Raw genomic sequence first — 17500 nt, forward strand, 5'->3', positions numbered from 1 at the left:
ACATTCCCCTTAAATGGTTTTTGATGTTCTTTATGGTGGATATAAAGCTGACATCACTAACAGCCTCCATAAATACTTTACAGCACAACATCAGCATAAATTAGGCTCCTTATCACCGCGGCAACACTTTGTTCACTTCTATTTACCATCCCGGTCCTGACGTGAGTAACAGCACCGATTCTGCTGCGGCCCAACCTGACTGCTGTACTTATGGCTGAGATGAAAGCGTCCGAGCGCTGCGGCACAAAGCGGCCCGCCGTCTGAATGTGGCGCTCTGTTGTTCCTCATTAACATCTGAAAGCCTTTAGAATATCAATGTGTCAGCATGCAAGGGCACGGAGCTGTGTGAGGGACGTCTTCCTCTGACACACACACGCACACACGCACACACACACACACACGCACACACACACACACACCCACACACGCACCCACACACGCACCCACGCACACACACACACACCCACGCACGCACCCACACACGCACACACACAAACACGCACACACACACGCACATAAATAAAGGTAAAAAAGGTTCTAAGCGGTTCACTCTAGCCTAAGGCAGAATGAAACAGACCCTATTGGGCCGGGGCTCAGCAGGGTAGACGTTAAGAGGAGGCTGAGGTACGACCTCGTGTAAACTGACGGTTCAGACCCTTGAGACAGAGCTGGACTACTGGAGGTGAAGTCCATTGGTTTTATTCACATTTTCTGGTGGTCCAATCTTGCGTGCATGTGTTGTGAGGTTGTGTTTGCTGTAGGGTGGTTAGGTTGAACACAGAGCTCCATGTTTGGCCCCTCTTTGATTCCATGCGGCCATCAGACAAAGCTTCTTCATTCTAAAAGAGATGAAATCCTTGGATTTGTCTTTTTGTCTCCTCTTTGCTCATGAAGAACATGAAGGACAGCGTGAACTCTGTGGCACCAAGACAAGAAGGGAAGAGGAGAAAACCTTCACTCGGGGACTTTCAAGGGTTTTATTTACCCCAGAGTTTCTTCAAAAACCTTCAGGACAAAGGGAAGAGAGCTTAAAGAGAGAGAACAGAAGAGAGTAAGAGGTTCTGGTCTCAGTGAGCACAGAGTGTAAACAAGCTAAAGACTGGAGATAAACACAACAACTCATCACACAACTCCACTTTCACTAAGTTTGAAGGTGCAGGTTAACATGCTGAGCTTAGATCCACACACACAGACACAGAGACACACACACACACACACCCACACACCCACACACCCACACACACACACACACACACACACTGGTCATTGAGGAGGGAGGATCTAAACTGTACTGTGGTCTTCTGAGTTGTTTGGCCGATCCTTAACCTGGGGGACTTTGTGGTTAGAAAGATGTTGAGGTAAGGTGCGTTGACGGTGAAGAGAAGACGGTGAAGAGAAGACGGTGAAGAGAAGACGGTGAAGAGACGACGGCGAAGAGAAGACAGTGAAGAGAAGACGGTGAAGAGAAGACGGTGAAGAGACGACGGCGAAGAGAAGACGGTGAAGAGACGACGGCGAAGAGAAGACAGTGAAGAGAAGACGGTGAAGAGAAGACGGTGAAGAGACGACGGCGAAGAGAAGACAGTGAAGAGAAGACGGTGAAGAGAAGACGGCGAAGAGAAGACGGTGAAGAGAAGACGGTGAAGAGGAGACAGCTAAGAGAAGATGGCGAAGAGAAGACGGTAAAGAGCGAAGAGAAGACGGCGAAGAGAAGACGGTAAAGAGAAGACGGTGAAGAGAAGACAGCTAAGAGAAGATGGCGAAGAGAAGACGGTAAAGAGCGAAGAGAAGACGGTGAAGAGAAGACGGTAAAGAGAAGACAGTGAAGAGAAGACGGTAAAGAGAAGACAGTGAAGAGGAGACGGTGAAGAGGAGACAGCGAGCAGCCATGAAGAGTCTCAGTTTGAGTGGAGAGAAGAAGACAAATCACAGAGGAGCTCAGGCTCAGGCTCAACATCTGCTCACTGCTGCATTTGAAATGAGCAATTAATTTAGATTCCTCCTGCTTTGCTCCTGGACTCTTTTCTTTCACAGCTCAGACACTCGGCAAACTTATTAAACTGCATCAAATGAATAAGTGAGGAGCTTTCATGCTCCACGCCCCCAAGCATGCGTGTGTGTGTGTGTGTGTGAGCGTGTGTGTGTGTGTGTGTGAGAGCGTGCGTGCGCGTGTGTGTGAGCGTGTGTGTGTGTGTGTGTGTGTGTGATAGCGTGCGTGCGTGTGTGTGTGTGTGTCAGTGTGTGTGTGAGAGCGTGCGTGTGTGTGTGTGTGTGTGTGTGTGTGTGTGTGTGTCAGTGTGTGTGTGTATGTGTGTGAGACGCAGGCCCTTGGGGCCCCACGACTCAACAAATACAATAATTCAATTTGCTCTTCATTAAGCTGCGCTCAGCTTCCTCTGCTTTAATTAAAGTGCAGAGCGACAGAATCACATCAGATCCATCACAGCTTCAATATTCCACCTGATCAACCAAAGCAGGAGCGTGAGGCTGAAACTCACTTTCATCCGATTCATCTGGTTTTGAGTTTTCTGGCATGAAATGACCCACAGAGCGACAGACACAGAGCGGCTCAGGGTCCACTCTATCAGGGACATGTGAGTCAATCAGAAACATAAGGGGAGCTGATTACACACACACACACACACACACAGACACAGACACAGACACAGACACACACACACACACACACACACACACACACACACAGCAGCCATAAAGACAGCAGAAACACAAAGAGCCAACATGGCAGCTAACAGCTAACAGCTAACTGCTAACAGGTAACAGCTTTGACTCTTTACTGGCTGTTTGTGTGAGCGGAGGACTTTTACAGATAGTTTGTGTTCTGGTGTCTGTAGTTCGGCAGACAGATGGTTCTGCTGGGGAGAAGCTCAGAGAGGTTCCGCCCAAAACAAACGCATCATTTCTAACCCCCCCCCCCCCCCCCCCCAGCTAGCTAACACTCACTACACCATGAACACGCTGCATGTTAAGGGCCTAGAACACACATCAGGGGGAGGACTCAGTGTGTGTGTGTGTGTATGTGTGTGGCGCTGTCCTTCACGCTGAGCTCACGTCTCAGTTAGCTCAGTTAGCTCGGCTGCTAAGCTAATGAGATTCATTGACTTGGTGAGAAGCTCCGGCCTGCTGAGCACAAAGTCATTAGTTTTACTCTTCAACCTGAGCTAATCTCCAACAACACCAGCTCCTCGGCTCCTAAACACATTTATGGGCAGCAGCTTAGTCTGTGTGTGTGTGTGTGTGTGTGTGTGTGTGAGAGACAGAGTGAGAGGAGAAGGAAAAGTCGGCAACTAGCAAGTTAAAGTTGAGAGGATCTGTTTTCCTTTGTGCCCTGAGCTGAACTTCACCAGAGAAAGAGAGAGAGAGAGATAGAGAGACAGAGAGGGAGAGAGACAGAGAGAGACAGAGAGAGAGAGAGAGACAGAGAGAGAGAGAGACAGAGAGAAAGAGAGAGAGACACACACACACAGACAGAGAGAGAGAGACAGAGAGAGAGAGAGACAGAGAGAGACAGAGAGAAAGAGAAAGAGAGAGACACACACACAGAGACAGAGGGAGAGAGACAGAGAGAGAGAAACAGAGAGAGAGAGAGACAGAGAGAGAGACAGAGAGACAGAGAGACAGAGACAGAGACAGAGAGAGAGAGAGACAGAGAGAAAGAGAGAGAGAGAGACACACACACAGAGACAGAGGGAGAGAGACAGAGAGAGAGAAACAGAGAGAGAGAGAGACAGAGAGACAGAGAGACAGAGACAGAGACAGAGAGAGAGAGGAGTTGTTCTAAAGTGAAGGTTGAGCTCAGCTGCTCCCTCTGCTGGTTCCCTATAGATCATTTATTCATGTGTGACCAAAGAAGAAGAAGTTTGTCCGTCTGTCTGTTCATGTTTCACATCTGTAACTGTAAAGTAAACAGGTCGTCTCTCAGAGACACAGGGTCTGTGCCTCAACAGAGACCTGGACAGGCAAAGTCACTGACTGACTGACTGACTGGACAAATGACCAAGAGCACTGTCACTATGGCAACAGTTGGCCACGCCCATCAAGCACGTGAGTGTGATGAGGTCTGGTGACACGTGAGCTCACAGTGCGTCTCCTCTGTCTAGACACACAAAGTGGGACAGGTCCAGGCCAAAGACCTCCATGTGATCAGGACGTCTGCTCTGCTTCCTGTTTTACACTCATGAAGATCAGATGTTTCCTCTTCATCACAGGCAGCAGATGTAAACACGGTCTGCTTGTGTAAAGACTCATTTACGTTGTGCTGCCGTGTGCTGAGGCACATTAAAGCTGTAAATGTCTGTAATGACGCTGTGTGATTTGTTACAGATGTCACAGACGCTCACACAAGTACAACACAATCTGACAACCTGATCATCTTCACAAACATCTGGAAGGAAGAGCTGCAGAGTTCCAAACATCTGAAATGAGCTCAACTCCTGTTCCTGCTGCATTCTCAGGCCTGGATACACTGAGAGGCTTCTCTTCCAGTACATCTGGAACATATGCAGACTTTGTGTCTCCATGGTTACGTAGGACATGAGGTCCTGTCTGATGTCCTGGTTGGAGGAGACAGATGTTTCCAGAGGTGCGAGGTGTTTGGTTTGTGTTGAACTGAAGGAGAGAAGAAGTTAGAGCTGCAGAAGAAGAGTAAGTGGACAGAGAGAGTCTGGGAGTCCACATGTGAAGAAGAGGAGCAAAGGGAGCTGTGCAGCAGAGGAGCACCTCTGGAAACATCTGTCTCCTGCTGGAGAACAGAAGAGGAGATTGAGAGGACATGTTGTTGTTATAGTTACTATGGCGACTCTAACAACTAGTTTCTGTTATCATCAGCTGAGCTCAGGTTGAGCTGAGGCTCATTTCTCTATTAGAGAACAAACATGAGACACATTAGATTATAAGATGACATCATTTTATCTGCGTCAGCTTCATATAGACTTGGTGAAGGTTCAAAGGAAGCAGACTGCTCATCTTCATGCTGCTCATCTTCAGACTGCTCATCTTCATCTTCAGACGGCTCATCTTCATCTTCAGACGGCTCATCTTCAGACGGCTCATCTTCATCTTCAGACGGCTCATCTTCAGACGGCTCATCTTCAGACGGCTCATCTTCATCTTCAGACGGCTCATCTTCAGGCTGCTCATCTTCAGACTGCTCATCTTCATCTTCAGACGGCTCATCTTCATCTTCAGACGGCTCATCTTCAGACGGCTCATCTTCATCTTCAGACGGCTCATCTTCAGGCTGCTCATCTTCAGACTGCTCATCTTCATCTACAGGCTGCTCATCTTCAGACGGCTCATCTTCATCTTCAGGCTCTCATCTTTAGACTGCTCATCTTCATCTTCATGCTGCTCATCTTCAGACTGCTCATCTTCATCTTCAGACGGCTCATCTTCATCTTCTGACGGCTCATCTTCATCTTCAGGCTGCTCATCTTCAGACGGCTCATCTTCATCTTCAGACGGCTCATCTTCATCTTCAGACGGCTCATCTTCATCTTCAGACGGCTCATCTTCATCTTCAGACGGCTCATACAGAACAAAGCCATCTAGAGGCCATGTCAGCTGTATTTAGCTTTGCTGGCTCAAACTCACATTCTAGCTGAGTTGCTGTAAATGTTGCGTTTCCTCTCTCACAGTCTCCATTTCCTCCTCCTCATTTGTTTGTGTCACATCAGGCTGAACATTAGGAAGGACACTCAAACGTGCATTAGGACTGAGAGAGGAAGAAAATGACCCTGTAGGTGAGTTTTGATGCATTATGGGTCATTATACTGGCGGCCCAGAGAGCCACTCAGCCACCATTAACCAAGATGAGGGACCAACGGGACCACTTCCTGCCAGAAAGTAATGGCAGAAATGTAGAGTGCATGTTTAGGGCCTGATGGTTTCAGATGTTCCACAGCTGAAAATGACTCCAAGGCCACAGTCTGGACTCTGCAGCACTGAATCCATTTATAATCCACTGCCCACAAGTCATTTACAGCTAAATGTGTTCCTGTGCTGCTTTAAGTGCTGCTTGACTTACATAACGTGCTACACACTGATCTGAGGGTCACTGTATATGAGACACACACACACACACACACACACACACACACACACACACACAGACACACACACACACACACACACACACACACACACACACACACACACACACACACACACACACAGACACACACACACACACACACACACACACACACACACACACACTGTAGGCGTCTGACAGACTCCTCAGAGAACACAAAGTCAGATGATGATTGGAGACATGAATGTATTCATATAATGTCAGATCCTTCCTCTGCTCCCCCTCTTCCTCTGCTCCTCCTCTTCCTCTGCTCCCCCTCTGCTCCTCCTCTTCCTCTGCCCCTCCTCTTCCTCTGCTCCTCCTCTTCCTCTGCTCCCCCTCTTCCTCTGCCTTTCCTCTTCCTCTGCTCCTCCTCTTCCTCTGCCCCTCCTCTTCCTCTGCTCCTCCTCTTCCTCTGCTCCTCCTCTTCCTCTGCTCCCCCTCTTCCTCTGCTCTTCCTCTTCCTCTGCTCCTCCTCTTCCTCTGCCCCTCCTCTTCCTCTGCTCCTCCTCTTCCTCTGCTCCCCCTCTTCCTCTGCTCTTCCTCTTCCTCTGCCCCTCCTCTTCCTCTGCTCCTCCTCTTCCTCTGCTCCCCCTCTTCCTCTGCTCTTCCTCTTCCTCTGCTCCTCCTCTTCCTCTGCCCCTCCTCTTCCTCTGCTCCTCCTCTTCCTCTGCTCCCCCTCTTCCTCTGCTCTTCCTCTGCTCTTCCTCTTCCTCTGCTCCTCCTCTTCCTCTGCTCCTCCTCTTCCTCTGCCCCTCCTCTTCCTCTGCTCCTCCTCTTCCTCTGCCCCTCCTCTTCCTCTGCTCCTTCTCTTCCTTTGCTCTTTGAGAGGATGTTGGTGCATAGATGTGATTTCTGATCAACGTAGGAAGGAAAGAACTGAAACATAAATGTTCCCCTGATGAAGACGATCGGAACGATACCAGCCTCCTCCAAACCACAGTGAAGCTCCTGGTCACCATGAAGAAGAAGAATCCATGAAAACCTGAGAGTCACAGCTGAGCACCAACCTGACCGCCTCAGGGCACGAGACCAAGCAAGGAAACAATCACCTAGCAACAGGACAAGAACCGTCAACAACACCGAGGACCTGTGTCACAATGTGACAGCTATGACAGGAAGTAAGAGACCAGCAGGTCCAGTCCAGACCTGAAGGCTCTGAGCCCCCTGGTGTTGGTCTGCAGGTTCACTCATGTGTCACCTCCACCTCCAAACCACACAGGGGAGATCCAACAGGAAGTGACCGTCACCAGCCATCAGCTGATTCTTCTATGAGACAGTGAAAGACATCGATTAGCCGTCCGCCTCTTCTTCACCCTCGCAAGCCTTTACACGACGAGCCGGAGGGCGAACAGAGGCTGCTTCCTGTTTGACAGCTCGTCCCCCTGTCAGCCCAACAATACCTCACACAGAGACGAGCGGGAGGGATCAATACCAGACTGCAGGTCAAAACACATCCATGTGTGTGTGTGTGTGTGTGTGTGTGTGTGTGAGTGTGTGTGAGTGTGTGAGTGTGCAGGCTGTGAGTGTGCTGTAATGTGAAAAAGAGCAAACGTGTTGTGTGTTGTGTCTTGTTAGTGATGGAGGCCTGGAGGCGAGTGGGTAACCTCAGGCGTTTCTCACCTCCATCCCTCTCCTCTGTCACCTTGGCAACACACATACACACACACACACACACACACAAACTGGTTGAGGGTCCAGTCTGCTGGACCCTCAACCAGTCTGCTGGACCCTCAACCAGTCTGCTGGACCCTCAGCCTGCTGGTTTGTGATTGTGTTTGATGGAGCTTCATCAGGTCACAACTCAACAGTAATTTGACACACACACACAAACACACACACACAGTAAATGGGGGCATGACCTGCTGCTGTGTTTGAGCGTTGACACTCAATGTGATCAAAAACACTTGATGAGGTGGAACCTTTAGAAGATAGCATGTTCATGTTCATGTAGCACTGGAACACGCGTGTTTGTAGTGGGGACGTTAGGTTTGATCCACACATGGATCATTACAGGACAGATCCCCCTGCCTCACGCTGAGACTCACCAGAGGACTCTTCCTCACATTACATGTTGACTGGTCATCACATGTGGTCCTGACTGGGCGGAGCTTCAGAGGAGTGAAAGCTCTTTACTGTGGGCTCCCATGATCTGATTGGCTGTTGAGGGTGCAGAGACCCACCAGGGAGTCACAGTGAGCGCTGCTGAATAATGCATCACATGTAACCAAGCAGGAGCTCAAAGTCACGCTCCATTAAATATGCATGCTACATGTCAGGCATATGAGATGACATGTTGAGCTTCACCTTGGATCTACTGTCTCATCACGCTCAGCACTAAGCTAACATTACACCACGCTGCTTCATCACCAAAGAGAGGAAGAGCCCAGCTCCTCTTCATACAAACTCACAGGGAGCCTGCATGAAGGATTTTACTACAGTGAGCTCAGTGATGAAGATGAGCAGCAAACATGGAGCAGCTCTGCACCATGTTCTACTGAGAGCACTCAGACAAACATGACTCAGCTCAACCTGAGCTCAGCTGATGATAACAGGGCTGAGTGAAGGAACTATGGCTGAACCATTCATCCATCTGAAACGCTGTGATTATCCAAAGGCTGCACCTTAGGGTACAGGCCTGGGTCTAGACCGACCCAGGCCTTAGACCGACCCAGGGTCTAGACCAACCCAGGCCTTAGACCGACCCAGGGTCTAGACCAACCCAGGCCTTACACCGACCCAGGGTCTAGACCAACCCAGGCCTTAGACCGACCCAGGGTCTAGACCGACCCAGGCTCCTCCTCTCATATTCACGCTAACCAATCAGAAGTGGCCCGAGGCGACTTTGACGCCTCAAACTGAAGCACAACATGACATCCAAACATCTGATTCTTTGGGTCTATCCACATCTGTCCACCAGGCCACGCCCCTTTGCTTTGGCTCATTGTCCTGTAGAACGTCTGGGATGCTTCAGGTCTCACCATCAGCAGTTACATCATAGTTAGACTGTTGGGCTTTGACCTCTAGTGACCCTGAAGTTAACAGCTCTCTCACCGTTTCAGTTACACATTCAAAACTTTCAACTGAAACTTTGCACAGCATAGATCAATGTTTACAGAGAAACACAGAGACCCCTGGAGAGGAGGGAGACCCCAGACAGGCAGAGTGTGTCTGTGTGTGTGTGACAGAGAGAGAGGAGGAAAGAGTGTGTGTGTGTGTGTGACAGAGAGAGAGGAGGAAAGAGTGTGTGTGTGTGTGTGTGTGACAGAGAGAGAGGAGGAAAGAGTGTGTGTGTGTGACAGAGAGAGAGGAGGAAAGAGTGTGTGTGTGTCTGTGTGTGTGTGACAGAGAGAGAGGAGGAAAGAGTGTGTGTGTGTGTGTGTGTGACAGAGAGAGAGGAGGAAAGAGTGTGTGTGTGTGACAGAGAGAGAGGAGGAAAGAGTGTGTGTGTGTGTGTGACAGAGAGAGAGGAGGAAAGAGTGTGTGTGTGTGTGTGTGTGTGTGACAGAGAGAGAGGAGGAAAGAGTGTGTGTGTGTGTGTGTGTGTGACAGAGAGAGAGGAGGAAAGAGTGTGTGTGTGTGTGTGTGTGACAGAGAGAGAGGAGGAAAGAGTGTGTGTGTGTGTGTGTGTGACAGAGAGAGAGGAGGAAAGAGTGTGTGTGTGTGTGTGTGTGACAGAGAGAGAGGAGGAAAGTGTGTGTGTGTGTTTGTAAGGAGGTACAGCTCAGTACAGTAACAGTGTGTGTTCAGCGTACGGTCCTATCAACATTCCTGTTCACCCTGTACACCTCCGACTTCCAGTTCTGCTCTGAGTCCTGCCACCTGCAGAAGTTCTCAGATGACTCTGCAATAGTGTGCTGCATCACCGAGGGGAAGGATGAGGAGTACGGGGGTGTGGTCCTTCATCCGTTAGTCTGGTGATTTCTCGTTCTAGTTTCATTCTGCACTGTACTGTCATTTCCCTCGGGATAATAAACTCTTATCTTATCTTATCTTACGTCAGGATGAGACACCATGTGTGTTTAGTGACGCGTTGATGAAACTGAAAAGTTGATGAAGAAGAGGAAGAGGACAGAGAGAGGAAGAGTGGAGACGCCTGAGGGTCCACATATGAAGAAGAGGAGCAAAGGGAGCTGTGCAGCAGAGGAGCTGCTGAAGAAAAGAAGAGGAGATGGAGGAGAGGACCTGAGGAGGAGGAGGAGGAGGTCTGCTGTCTGCTGGTCTGTGTAATGTGGGGAAGGCTGTGCGTACAGCAGGCTAGTTAGCTCTGATGCTACATGCTGAAGCTGCATGCTGATGAAGGTTCCTGATGTCCACGTGGAGCCGGAGTGCCTGAGCGGCGGTGCTAGAATGTGAAGGTGCTGAAAGCTTCAGACGCAGGATGAAGAGCAGCAGCCTGAGTGTCTCTCCCTCTGTAATCTGAGGGGCAGAGGGGTGAAGCACCGCAATTTTCCCTTTAACTTCAAAAATGGTGGTTTGAATAAGAACACTTTAGAAGCTGAAGACGTTCCCCGCTTTACATAATGACTCAGAGCGTTCCCAACCTTTTGATTTCGCGTGTTTCTCCCTGAGTGGGGTTTTAAAGGGGCGGAGGCGTCTGTTTGTAATGATGAGCAGCTGGTAAAAGCCGCTCTCTCCACATCTATTTGACATAATGGATGTGCGGAAGGAGAAATTACCTGCCGGGAGGTTGTCAAGGTTTACGTGCCGACTGGTGAGGTAACAGAACTTTTCCATTTTGTTTAAAATCTGAATGAACAATTGAAACAGATAATACAGCCATTATGAGCAGCAGAGTGCTTTCTGACTCAACAATGGAAACTTTCACTGAAATTTCCTTTAACACACTGAGTGGGCATTCATGAGTCTACACATCGCCACGGCAACCATCAGCCAAGCTCACCTCTGTCCCTCACTAACAAATGTGCTTTTGTTTTCCTTTTGTAACGATCCACCCATGCAGCGATGAGAGAGACTTCTGATTGGCTGGCAGCAAATTCTGATCAGCAGCTTCACCTGATCTTTAAGGCCCAGCCGCATTCTGACAAGAGGGCGGGACGTCCAGACAGACACATTACATTACATTACGATCATTTGGCAGACGCTTTTATCCAAAGCGACTTACATTACAGTTACCACCCTTCGCAGAGGGGGGAGCAATTGAGGGTGCCTTGCTCAGGGGCACGAACCGGCAACCCTCCGGTTCCCAAGCGGAAGCTCTACCCACTGAGCCACTGCCTCCCACAGACACAGACACAGACACACATTAGTTACTGAACTCTACGTATCACAGCAACAATCAAGGACGATGCTGCTGATGAAGATGATGCTGAACATGGTGATGGTGATCAAGGAGGCGCTGATGATGATGATGATGATGATAATAGAGGTGATGAAGATGATCAAGGTGATGAAGGTGTTTATGATGAGCGAGGTGAGGTTGATGGTGATGAAGATGATGAGCGTGTTGATGATGATGAAGTCCGTTAACACATTAACAGCACTTATCATCTCAAAGAACTCAAATGAAGCATGATGCCACCTGCTCACACGTTTCAGTGTGATCTGCCCCCTAGTGTTGAGTTAGGGTCAGCTACAGCACACACACCTACAGTACACACACCTACAGCACACACACCTACAGCACACACACCTACAGTACACACACCTACAGCACACACACCTACAGCACACACACCTACAGAATACACACCTACAGTACAAACACCTACAGCACACACACCTACAGAATACACACCTACAGCACACACACCTACAGTACACACACCTACAGCACACACACCTACAGAATACACACCTACAGTACAAACACCTACAGCACACACACCTACAGCACACATACACACACACATATATATGTATATGCGGTCATAATGATTGATGGATTGCTGGTCCGTGTCAGTCTCCGTGTGTGTGTGTGTGTGTGTGTGTGTATGCAGAGCCTGATTGTGTTTCCTGTGGTTACTAAGACATAAAGCTTATGAAAGCAGAGCTGACACCGAGGCCAGGCTGAGGCTCATTCATACACACACACGCAGCACAGACAGCAGCCGTAACCACGGATACCACACAGTGCCAGAGGTGTGTTTATGGATTTGGCGGCACACAGAGCAGAATCAGTTTAAATTACACGCCATTACAGCCAGCGGCACGGAACACAAACACGCTTCTGACGCCGCGGCACAGATCATCATTCACACGGTGGAGTTTAGAGGCGCCAGGGTCAGTGAACGCATCGCCAGATACACAGGGGCCGCCGGCTGCTTCACACGCAGAGACCCCCAAACAGAGACCCCCCCAAACAGAGACCCCCCAAAGAGAGACCCCAAGTATCTCCCCCCCTCTCTCTCTCCCCCCCTCTCCTTCTCTCTCTTTCTCTCTCTCTCTCTCTCTCTCTCACTCTCTCCCCCACCCCACTCTCTCACTCCCCCCTCTCTCCCCCCTTCTCTCTCTCTCCCGCCCCCCTCCCTCTCTCTCTCCCCCCTCTCTCCCTCTCCCCCCGTCTCTCTCCCCCCCTTTCCCTCCCCCCTCTCTCCCTCTCCCCCCCACTCTCTCCCCTCTCCCTACCCCCCTCTCTCCCCCCTCTCTCTCTCTCCCCCCTCTCTCTCTCTCTCTGGGTTAAGAGCAGATGGTTCAGTGACTGCAGAGCGTTGAAATCTAAGAAACAGAATCCTTCCACATGTGTGTTTGACAAACTTCCTCTCCCGGGTTCTCATTAGCAGACAAAGTGTAGAGAAGCAGACGTGAGGCCGGTGTGTGAGGAACAAGCTAACCCATCGATACGCAGCGTCGTGTGAGCGCACGAGGGAACCCAGAGTGCCCAACACGGGAACTCTGCGGGAGAAGTTCCCAGAGCAGCAGCCGGGATGGGAACGCGGCACCGACTCCTCTGATGTCGACGCCCACTAAAATCAACCTCCTCCTGAAAAAGGGAAGGAAAATCAATGTGTGGGCCGTAAACACGCTTACCTTCAACCTGGGCTGGAGGAGCTGGAGGAGCTGGAGGAGCTGAAGAAGCTGGAGGAGCTGAAAGAGCTGAAGGAGCTGAAGAAGCTGGAGGAGCTGAAGAAGCTGGAGGAGCTGAAGGAGCTGAAGGAGCTGAAGAAGCTGGAGGAGCTGGAGGAGCAGAAAATAAGCAGATGAGTGTTTGTCCTGCGTCTTCAGTGTCACCGGCTCATAACCCTACGCTACGTCACTGCACAGGAAGATGAACCTCCAAAACCTCTGCGCTCTGACTTTTGACCCCCTGGCTGTGTGTGAGTGTGAACATGAGAGAGCAGCTGCTTCCCTCTGTGATGTGTTACGTGTTGTTAGATTGACCTCTGACCCTGAAACACCTACGAAGCAGTTCAGAGGTCATTCTATTCAGTGAACTTGCAGGTGCGTCTCTTCAGAGAGCGCTGCTGCGTTCCAGGCGCTACCTTCCTGCACGTTCCTGTCCTAGACGGAGACGTGAGCTGGCAGAGCTCAGCGGCAGAGAAAGGCCTCCATCACCCCCCCCCCCCTCCAGCCGAGGCTCCCAGGGGCCACAGGGAGGCGCTGGGTGGCTGATAGCTGCAGTAATTAAAAGGGCTGATTAGAATGACGGAAGGAGGACACCCAGGGAGAGAGGAGCCGGGGGGGGTGGACACACACACACACACACACACACACACACGGTTACAGCCAGAACCACATCAGATCAGCCTCCTCCTTAACCACCAAGATTATTCTGTCCTCAGTCACTTGAAGTGGGGCAGAGGCTCAGGAGGGACGGCGTCACAGCAGAGACCCAGAAACAAGGAGGGAAGCTCAAACCTCCAGGTAGAGCCAGGAGCCAGGAGCCAGACTACAGCCTACGGCTTCAGGATAGGCCCCGGTGATTAAGGGGACCTCCAGGTTCCAGGTAACCCAGCCTGTCTGTAGGACACCCTGTCTGTCTGCACTGGTGGGTTACAGCTCAGGCAGCTTCTGGGTTTGAGTGTTCTGGTTTCCTTATGTGTCCAACTTAAATGACATTGACCCACCAGCGTGTGCAGACATGCAAGGACGTTGAAATTGATTTGGCGCCCGGCTGGAGCCTCAGAAACCGTCTGCTCCGTCTCAGTCTGAGCAGCGAACCCAGACCAAGTCCACGCTGGAATGACCTCAATTAAACGCCGTCTAACGCACCTGACCTCAGAGAGCATCACGTTGCATTAGAGCACACGCCACACACACACGCTTCACTCAGCAGAACACCAGTTGCACCAGATTTATCTGTGATTTATTAGAGGAGCAGCTCATGTGATCAGGAACAGGAAGTGCTCCTCATCTCTCTCTCTCTCACACACACACACACAGAGTTTACAACATTCTTTTATTTGACTGACTTATAATTTATAATAATGATTGATTGATCTTATAGACTACAAACAACAAAACTTCAACAGCAAATAAAACAGGAATTTTATAAAAGGAGGAGGAGGAAGAGGAGCTCTGAGTGGAGCAGGTCGTGGGCTTCACCTCAGAGTTTGAGCCACTCTTTGGCAGCAGGGACAGATGTGTAAGGAGGCTGGAGCCGCTCCAGCTGAGTGACCTTCATCACAGCAGCACTTAAAGCCAGACGACACATACTTCATAGATCATAAAGCTCTTCATCTCCTTCACCTCTGACCTCTGTCAGTGTGTAGATGTTCTTCTTCTCTTCAGGTCTGTAATGGACCCTGATGGATCCAGGAGCAGGAGTGAGAGCCTCTGAGCTGAGGCTGATACCTGGAGCAGCAGAGATGAATGATGGATGATCATTTGTATCCACATACTGACTTTGTTTCATGATCAGCTGTTCCATGTAAACATGTTTAGGTTTGTTTACTCTGCCAAGGCGTGAGTCGCCGCTGCTGCCACGGCGACTGTAGCAGGCCAGCTGAGCTGAAGGTTGGCAGAGAGCGGCGCAGCGGTCAGAGAGGCTCCATGGCGGCGCCAGAGCTTTTGATAGCATTTGAATGAAGGTAAAGGTCAGGGGGTCGCTGATCTGATGCAGGCGACATGGCCGGGACCCCCGCACCAAGACGCAGAGATAACAGCTGATCAAACACGTCACACCTTCCTCTCTGCAGGTGTTTATGTTCCCTTCACCTGCTGAGTCTGCACTGATCCACACCAACACCAAGTCCAACAAGTGAAGCTCCCACTGCACAGCAACTCCCACTTCCTGTTTGCAACCCTAACCCAAGTCACGGTGTCCAGGACGCCACAGACACCTGAGACAGACCGCAGACTCGTACGGACCCAGGGTTTAATGACCAGAGTGGGGGCAGAAGGCCAAAGTGGACAAAACCTCCAAGACTCACCAGAACACTGAGTCTGAGGTTATGATCGATCAATACAAAGGTCACAGTGACACAGGTTCATCACTACACTCACTAACAGCACCACAGTGCTCACTGAGCAGGAACGTGACCATCTCAGGACGACGGACAGAGAAATGTGAAGCCATGAATGGAAGAATATTCAAGGCACCAGTGTGTTAGAGCAGTGTGTGTGTGTGTGTGTGTGTGTGTGTGTGTGTGTGTCCAGACGCAGAGGTGGAGGGTCTGTGTCGGGGGGCCGCAGTGACCAGCTGGATTTTATTAATTAGCAGAGAAGGATTTCTTTAAAAAAAGCCTTTAATGAGGTGTTGGTGAGTGGAGCCATTAAAGACTCTCAGGACCCCCCCCGCTGTAACGGCCTCCATCTGTCTGCCTGATAAAAATACTTTCAGCAGTAAACACAGAAGCTGCGCTGCTCCCTTTCATCGCCACTGACCACCAGAGGCGGAGCTTCAGCCTGGACGAGCCCCCCGTGACCTGAACGAGCCCCCGTGACCTGGGCGAGCCCCCCGTGACCTGGGCGAGCCCCCCGTGACCTGGAGATTTAACTGTACAGTTGTTTGCATATTTTGTAAAGTTTCTAATGCAGGGTCTTTAAGGTCCTGAGTGTATTTCCTCCACAGGAAGTCACAGGGCCTGGTGCTGCCCTGACGCCCTGACGCCCTGATGTTGGATGAAACAGGAAGCTCAAAGAAACAAACCAGCTGTGAGCTCTGAGGCTCCACTGATGAAGGCTGGCCTCTGTTCTTCTCTGCGTTGTTCACAGATCTTCAGGATCTGCTGAGGCCACCATCCACACGGATGAAACACACGCAGCTGCAACCTCCATCCTCAACCGCTCGTCTCCACGACAACCAAGCTGGAGTGTTTCTACTACAGATGTTTCAATTCAGAACAGCTGGGAGAATGAAACCAAGCTGAGTCTGAAGCTGTGTGGACGCCCTCAGCACCAAGCACAGGAACCTGCTTCATTCATCAAAGGTCAAAGGTCTTAGACTGAGCACACACCTAGGCTATTTGATGTGTGAGCAGCTTGTGATGTACACACACACAAATCATGACTCATGCAGCCATAACAACTCACACTGTAAACATCCCATCATATCGCCATGGCTACTATGCATCTGATGTCTCACTGACTGAGGATTCAATGATTCAACTCTTCTTCCTCATAAAGAGAACAAACCTCCTGCTGTGTTTGATTGACAGAGGAAACGCATGAAATTATAGTTTCAAATAAATGAACTATTCTACGATTCACAGAAGCCAAGATGAAGATGATGAAGATGCTCACTGGCCGATAGAGAGGAAGACCCGTTAGGGTCCACGTCACTTTGTTTCAATTAATAACTGTGTCGTTTGTTGTGATAAAGCTGAACCGTACAGCGCTGCTGCTTCATGTAGCGGCGCTACTTTCATCACTCCAGCTACACCACAGCAGGTATGCTAACTAGCTGGCTGCCAGGAGCGACATAATGTGGAGAATAAACTGAGGTGGAGCAGTTAGAAGCTTTAAACGGAGCGAATGCTTTGCGTTACCATACTTTAAAACAACCAGCAAAGTGTCCCACTGTGCTGCTGTTAGCTGTTAGCTGTTAGCTGAGTGACAGTACGGCTCCGTACTTAAACGCGCGCGGTGCGGCGCTTTGACACGGACCGACACGATGACGTCACTTTCTCGTTCGCTGCTTTATTGAATCCACGGCGCGCGGCGCCTCCGTGGGTTCAGTTAGCGTGGAGGCTCTGAAGCTACAGGCTACAAGCTACAAGCTACACTCTCTCACACACACACACACACACACATACATACACGCACGAACACACTCACTCACTCACCTCAGGGTGCGCAGAATCCAAACGGTTAGTTTAAGCACAGAGCTTCATGGGTAATGTAGTTGTACTTGATGCGAGAAGGTAAGAAAGCGTGGAGGCCGGATTGATGGAAAACTACAACACCCACATGGGAAAGAAGCAAGAATACTGTGGCGCTTTGGAGCGAGGAAGAAGAAGAAGAAGAAGAAGAAGCAGAAGAAGAAGAAGACCTTTATTAATTCCAACC

General features: G+C 50.2%; 1 protein-coding gene across 3 annotated transcripts in view; it reads right to left on the reverse strand.

Annotated features, from left to right (window-relative positions):
- fhit (fragile histidine triad diadenosine triphosphatase) overlaps positions 1–17403 on the reverse strand; it is a 45735-nt gene extending 28332 nt beyond the window's left edge. Inside the window, exons 1-2 of one of the 3 annotated variants that reach the window (XM_076138370.1) lie at positions 17278–17317; positions 13082–13219 (exon numbers count right to left, since the gene is read on the reverse strand). The gene's annotated coding sequence lies outside the window, so the exon portion shown is untranslated. Of the gene's footprint in view, positions 1–13081; positions 13229–17277 lie in introns of all 3 variants that reach the window. The other 2 variants (XM_076138369.1, XM_076138371.1) reach the window with 2 other exon arrangements.
- Positions 17404–17500: the final 97 nt, after the last annotated feature.

This window comes from Genypterus blacodes, unplaced genomic scaffold (genome assembly GCF_046128005.1).
Source record: "Genypterus blacodes isolate CSIRO-AG114 ecotype Tasmania unplaced genomic scaffold, CSIRO-AGI_Gbla_v1 ptg000363l_1, whole genome shotgun sequence".
Classification (NCBI taxonomy): domain Eukaryota; kingdom Metazoa; phylum Chordata; class Actinopteri; order Ophidiiformes; family Ophidiidae; genus Genypterus; species Genypterus blacodes.